This window comes from Lupinus angustifolius, chromosome LG07, assembly GCF_001865875.1.
Source record: "Lupinus angustifolius cultivar Tanjil chromosome LG07, LupAngTanjil_v1.0, whole genome shotgun sequence".
Lineage (NCBI taxonomy): Eukaryota > Viridiplantae > Streptophyta > Magnoliopsida > Fabales > Fabaceae > Lupinus > Lupinus angustifolius.
In genome coordinates this window covers 14,437,135-14,437,518 of record NC_032015.1, presented here as the reverse complement: position 1 = coordinate 14,437,518, position 384 = coordinate 14,437,135, and positions in this window count along the sequence as shown.

The following is a 384-nucleotide window of genomic DNA, read 5'->3' as shown; positions in this document are numbered from 1 at the left end:
ATCTTTTAATTAAATAATATAATGATAGTAATTAAGTACATGTGACACGTGCATTCGCATGGCTAAAAACACACATGTTACCGTAGATTCACATTTACTAAGAAAACACATGTTACTCATGTATTCGCATAGTTAAAACGCACATATTACTCATACATTCATATTATTAAGAATATACATCTTACTTGTGCATTTGCATGTTTAAGCACATAAGAAAAATAAATTGATAAGTTTTAATCTGAATTTTCTACAATTAGTATTAAATTATTATTTACATATAAAAAGTAAGAAGGAAAAAATGTGAGGAGGAGGTGACATGTGACATGAAGGAAAAATGTAAGGAGAAATTGATATGTGAACATAAGGGAGTTTTTTTTATTATGT